This window comes from Rana temporaria, chromosome 9 (assembly GCF_905171775.1).
Source record: "Rana temporaria chromosome 9, aRanTem1.1, whole genome shotgun sequence".
Taxonomy (NCBI): domain Eukaryota; kingdom Metazoa; phylum Chordata; class Amphibia; order Anura; family Ranidae; genus Rana; species Rana temporaria.
Window position 1 is genome coordinate 49866998 of NC_053497.1, and position 6000 is coordinate 49872997.

Genomic DNA, 6000 nt, shown 5'->3' on the forward strand with positions numbered 1-6000 from the left:
GGGGGGGTCGGAGAGTTAGTGGGACTCTGACCATGTGATTTGTGTAAATTTAGGCCTCTGTCTCAGCTTTGGCTGTGCTGTGGTCCATTCGGTTGTTTCTGGGGTGCTGATCCCACCCCAGGTCGGCAGGTGGCAGCAGTGGAGTCAAGGATTGGATACTCTTGCCCAGCAGCCTATCAGGAGGGATTTGCCTCGCTGTGCATGCTGGCAGAGGGTATTTGAGGCAGACTCCATTTTCCTGGGTCTCTCCTCGTGTGGCGCCCACCTTTAGAGTAGCCACCTCGGCGAAGGGCCTTCCAGGCTGGGGGTTGCGCGTGGAACGCAAGGAGATACTGGCTTCGGGACCACGTTGGCCCGGAGCAATTGATCTGCCGCTAGGGACTCAGTAATCGACTGGGTCCCACTTAAGAAGGTCCTGGGTCGTCCGTCTAGTTGGAGGAGGGCCGTACGGTGGAGAGTCTGCCTGAGCAGTACCAAGAGAGGCTGGTATTCCGATAGGGGCCTGACTATCCATGGGGACCAGGGGAACCGGACACTGAGAGGCTGGATGTTGGCCGCCCGTCAGTCGGTAACCCTAATTACAAAACTGCCTAAAGGAGATCCAGGTGCCAAGTCTGCTAAGGAGGATTATCTCCGATGTTCAATTATCAGGAGGGTCTGTGGCAGAGACTTTTCCTAAGGTTCGAGTGACATTCTGGCTGCCAGGCCGGGTGAGGGAGGCCTGTCCAGGGTGCATCTATACCCACTCAGGCTGGAACGGTGGAAAGAGACATTACATGAGGGAGCAAGACTGTTTCCCTAATTCTGACATCTGGATCTGCCATCTTCATTTCTTCTTCTACCTCTACTCTTCACCAAGTTTTATTGTTTTTACCTGACTGGGTAATAAAGAGCACAGAAAGAGACATTCCGTTACTACAACTTTCACCAATCACCCCTAGACATCAGAGAAACGCGAGGTAACATGCCGCCCAAAACAAACCAGCAGCTCCTTCGGGGGTAGTGCTACACTATTTTAAGTAAATCTGTAATAACCAACACAGAGTCCCCAACAAGAATCTATGGTGTAAAGAGACTGTCACTAAGGGGAAAAGGGACAAACTTCTACAGGGATGAATTACACACACTTTCAGCAGCCAATAAACCTTTCCATCATTGCTGAACCACAAATGGTTTCTGGAGGCAAAGTTACGAGACTTTGCAATAGTGCCAAAGCCAGCTGACTCCTTCCAACTTCCCGTACAACATTGCTATTGTCTAGCAGGCTGCTGCTAATCATAGTGATTGGCCAATAGGAAAGTCAGACAAAAGGTTTAGCGATAATCTCTGACACTAGCCACAAATGTTGGGGCTTCACTGTTAGAACCACCTGCCATACGGCCGTGACAGGAAGGTGTAGGAAGATACTGCAGTTCAGGGCCGAATTAGCCTGGGGTGCAGTAAAAAAAAGTAAGGGGGGCATATGCCAAAACCGTGTGCGAGTCATTGACATCTATCACTCAGGGTCACAACCTGGGAAACACTATTAAACAGAACCTGTGCCCCTTATATCAGATGTCCATTTCAGAGCCCCCCCCCTTTACATCTTGACTACTCATCAGAGTGCCTCCTTACATCAGGTGTCCCCATCAAGAGTTCCTCCTTACATCAGGTGTCCTCATCAAGAGTTCCTCCTTACATCAGGTGTCCCCATCAAGAGTTCCCCCTTACATCAGGTGTCCCCATCTAGAGTTCCTCCTTACATCAGGTGTCCCCATCTAGAGTTCCCCCTTACATCAGGAGTCCCCATCAAGAGTTCCCCCTTACATCAGGAGTCCCCATCAAGAGTTCCTCCTTACATCAGGTGTCCCCATCAAAAGTCCCCCCTTACATCAGGTGTTCCCATCAAGAGTCCCCCCTCTTACATCAGGTGTCCCCACTTACATCAGGTGTCCCCGTCAAGAGTTCCCCCTTACATCAGGTGTCCCCATCAAGAGTTCCCCCTTACATCAAGTGTCCCCATCAAGAGTTCCCCCTTACATCAGGTGTTCCCATCACGAGTCCCCCTCTTACATCAGGTGTCCCCATCAGAGTTCCCCCCTACATCAGGTGTTCCCATCACGAGTCCCCCTCTTACATCAGGTGTCCCCATCAAGAGTTCCCCCTTACATCAGGTGTCCCCACTTACATCAATCTTCCGATCAGTGTGTCCCCTACTTGGATTGTCCTCAGAGTGCCTCCTTACTTCAATGGTCTACATCAGACTGGCTGATGGGATCAATGGATGCATTCTCAAAGACTGGGGGAGCACAACTAAAATCTTGGAGGCACAGTCCACGCCAGCACTCCCCCCCCCCCCATCTCTGGCCCCACAGCAATTACGTACAACTACCTTCAAGCAGTTTGCCTCCTTACCCATCCCTGTCCACCATGAACTCAAATATCAGTTTTGGGCAGACTTTGCTGTAAAAGTGCATGGACCCAATAAGCACACAAGGCATCATATCTGCTGCCAATTTTGTATTTTAAGAGGTCACACAGACGTAATAAAAAATGACCAATCAAACTCCATCGTTAACCTTAAGGCTGGTTTAGGCTCCTTGGGCATGTACTTTACGCTTGTGCTTAACATGCTGGATTTGCCAATGAAACATTCATTACACTGAGGACACGGGAAGGGGCTTTTCCCCCATGTGACCCTTTGATGCCTCAACATGGTGTCTTAAAAAGGAAAAGCTTTCTCACAGTACTTGCAGACAAATGGTTTCTTCTCCCCGGAGTGCTGCCGCTGGTGGACAACCAGACTGGCGTATTGGCAGTAACTCTTCCGCACTCGCTGCACACGAACGCTTCTGTTCTGCATGTATGCCGGAGTGCTTGACCACGCTTGAATTGCCGAGTGAACCTTTCCCTCACACTGGACAGGAGTATGGCTTGTTCACCAGTGTGGACCACCTGATGGAGGACGAGGTGCTCGTGTTTGATGAACCTCCAATCACACTGGTTACAGGAAAAGGGTCGGTCTCCAATATGCGTTCTCATGTGAGAGTTGAAGTCACTCTTATATGAGAAACTCTTATCGCACTCACTGCACTGATATGTACGCTGTCCAGTATGTATCTGTAGGTGTTTCTTAAGAGTCCTCCGATCGCCCAATACTTTGCCACATACGTCGCAGCGAGGAGACGTCTTTCCTGATCTTGACTTGTGTGTCCAGGCCCTTTTATTCTTCGTTTTTGGCAGTGTGTAGTCTTTGTCTGTACAGTCTGCTGGAAAAAAAAGAGCGACAGTTGAGGATTTTCATAGTAATATGCCCTGCATACAAGTTTTAAAAGTCCATCCAGAATTTAGTAGAAGTTCGAATTGATAAAGACCAACCTCACAGGGAATGGATATTTCAGGTTTATGTGGGCACTGGTGGGTCCAATTATTAGCCAACTATTTTGATTTCTAAGACTTCAGTGACAATATTTTCTGTTCCTTTTACAAGGCTTTAAAGTGAACTTGTGTCTGGACTACACAAGGCAGAGAAACAGGTGCACCTTAATATTACCTCCATTGATGCATATACCTTCCCAGGAGCGAGCAAACCTAAATTATACGAGTTTCCATTTACACAGGGCTTTGGACTCCCCATGTCACAACACCTATTAGTTAAATGCGCTCCACCTCTGGGTGTCAGCTCAGTGTAGGTCCATCGTCACTAAAAAGAATACTTGCACTGTCCCTTGTATTCCACTTGCTTTCAACCATAGTGTCAAGAGTATACAGCCCCAGAATCACATGACAGAGTATATAGCTCAGCAACACAGGACAGAGTATACAGCTCAGCCCCACAGATCAGGGTATACAGCTCAACCCCACAGATCAGGGTATACAGCTCTGCCCCACAGATCAGGGTATACAGCTCTGCCCCACAGATCAGGGTATACAGCTCTGCCCCACAGATCAGGGTATACAGCTCTGCCCCACAGATCAGGGTATATAGCTCTGCCCCACAGATCAGGGTATATAGCTCAGCCCCACAGATCAGGGTATACAGCTCAGCCCCACAGATCAGGGTATACAGCTCAGCAACACAGGACAGAGTATACAGCTCAGCCCCACAGATCAGGGTATACAGCTCAACCCCACAGATCAGGGTATACAGCTCAGCCCCACAGATCAGGGTATACAGCTCAGCCCCACAGATCAGGGTATACAGCTCTGCCCCACAGATCAGGGTATACAGCTCAGCCCCAAAGATCAGGGTATATAGCTCAGCCCCACAGATCAGTGTATATAGCTCAGCATTACAGATCTGGGTATACAGCTCAGCCCCACATATCAGGGTATATAGCTCAGCCCCACAGATCAGGGTATACAGCTCAGCCCCACAGATCAATGTATATAGCTCAGCTGTCAGGGAAATGGCCGAAGAAGGACTGGAAATTCCGCCCAGGACAATCATGGCCGCCATGGTGACTAAGGTGGGCGGTACTTCCTCCTTGTAACCTGAACAGATCACATGACCAACTTCCTGGTCTATTTAAGCCTGCTGCTGGAGCTGCTCATTGCTGGATTATCTCTTCAGTCTCCTGTGTACCTTGACCTTGTCTCCTGATCCGTGCTTATCTGTTGTGACCCGGCTTGCCTTAACCTTGCTTCCTGATCTCCTGTGTTACACCCTCGGCCTGCTTCTTGACTCTACTTCTGCTTCCTGATCACCCGGCTTGACCCTCGGCTTGTACCTGGACCCTGCTCGTGTATGACCTTGGCTCGCCCCCGTATATGCTCTGGACTGGACCTACCTGTGTTTGACCCCTGCCTGGCTTCTGGTATCTCCGTTCATTTAAATACTACAAGTTCAGTTCTGCCTGCCTCAGCTATCCCTCAGTGGCTGAGCTCCTCAGACTGCAAGCAAGCACCTGGCCTACCGTGCTTCTGTGGGCACCGCGCTTCCTGTTCCCAACTCCAGGGTCGCGCTGCACTCAGACGCAAGGCGAGCCCTCTTAGCATCTCGATCTCCATACTCGTTCCTGACATCAGCATTACAGATCAGGGTATATAGCACAGTCTCACAGATCAGGGTATATAGCACAGTCTCACAGATCAGGGTATATAGCACAGTCTCACAGATCAGGGTATATAGCACATTCTCACAGATCAGGGTATACAGCTAAGTCTCACAGATCAGGGTATATAGCAGTCTCACAGATCAGGGTATATAGCACAGTCTCACAGATCAGGGTATACAGCTCAGCCCCACATATCAGGGTATACAGCTCAGCCCCACAGATCAGGGTATACAGCTCAGCCCCACAGATCAATGTATATAGCTCAGCATTACAGATCTGGGTATACAGCTCAGCCCCACATATCAGGGTATATAGCTCAGCATTACAGATCGGGGTATATAGCACAGTCTCACAGATCAGGGTATATGCAACAGTCTCACAGATCAGGGTATACAGCTAAGTCTCCAGTGGATCAGGACTAATGCCCCGGGTGAAAGGAAGTCAGAGCTGGAACCTGGCCAGGCAGCAAAGAGGAATGAGCCAGCTGGGCAGTCTCCGGTCAGTCCCTCGTAGTGTGTGATCAGTATAGGGCCACATCAGGAATCTCTTCCTCAACCAATTGGCTGTGCAAAGATAACATTAGAAGCAGCCTGTTTATTCCTAATGTTAGATAAAATGCAATATAATGATGGGCACATTGACACTTGCACTGCTGTTAGCTATGCTGATTACAGGGAATGGAGGAGGCAGTGCTGACAGCCCAGGTAATGTGTAGTAGTCTTGGAATAACAAAGCCTCTGGACATGACTGGCTGTGATCGCCTATTAAGTGATCTCCATTGTTTCGCCAGTGAGCGATGTGCTTGTATATGTCACCTGTATAAGATCCCCCGTGGCTTCCCTCGCCAGTCCCATACATACACAGGATTATCATTAGACTGCAGGAATGTCCCACTAATCTCTGCTCTGGATACTAAAGCCGCCAATACCTCCACACTCTTGGGGCTTCTGAAAGGATGACATGA